Below are 852 nucleotides of genomic sequence, written 5' to 3' on the forward strand. Positions count from 1 at the left end.
CTTCATTACCCATTTAAGCCGTCTCCAGCCATTATTACACAGAAATGTTGTTAAGCGGTTGAGCATATTTCTAACTATATTTTTCGTCTTAGTATTTCATTGCGACATTTTTATACAAATATAATAATAAAATATATTATCATAAGAAACTATAGGTGTAATAAGTGTAAAATGTAGACTTTTTAAACCAAACTGTAGTATTTTTGCTTAAAATCGATCCCTTCAAATAATAATAATAAAATCCTGACTTAAGTTCACCAGATATTTGATTGCTTTACTAAACCACTTTATAGCTTCTTATAGCCTTGTGGTTTTAGTGCCAACAAAACCTTTTCTGGCTTACAAACAAAATATGGAGTATTTCAATACCTCTTATAACCTTGTGGTTTTAGTGCCAATAAAACCTTTTCTTGCTTACAAACAAAATATGGAGTATTTCAATACCTCTTATAGTCTTGTGGTTTTAGTGCCAACAAAACCTTTTCTTGCTTACAAACAAAATATGGAGTATTTCAATACCTCTTATAGCCTAGTGGGTTTAGTGCCAACAAAAGCTTTTCTGGCTTACAAACAAAATATGGAGTATTTCAATACCTCTTATAGCCTAGTGGGTTTAGTGCCAAAAAAACCTTTTCTTGCTTACAAACAAAATATGGAGTATTTCAACACCTCTTATAGCCTTGTGGTTTTAGTGTCAACAAAACATTTTCTTGCTTACAAGCAAAATATGGAGTATTTCAATACCTCTTACAGCCTAGTGGGTTTTAGTGCCAACAAAACCTTTTCTTGCTTACAAACAAAATATGGAGTATTTTAATACCTCTTATAGCTTTGTGGTTTTAGTGTCAACAA

Source organism: Limulus polyphemus, unplaced genomic scaffold (assembly GCF_000517525.1).
Source record: "Limulus polyphemus unplaced genomic scaffold, Limulus_polyphemus-2.1.2 Scaffold197, whole genome shotgun sequence".
Lineage (NCBI taxonomy): Eukaryota > Metazoa > Arthropoda > Merostomata > Xiphosura > Limulidae > Limulus > Limulus polyphemus.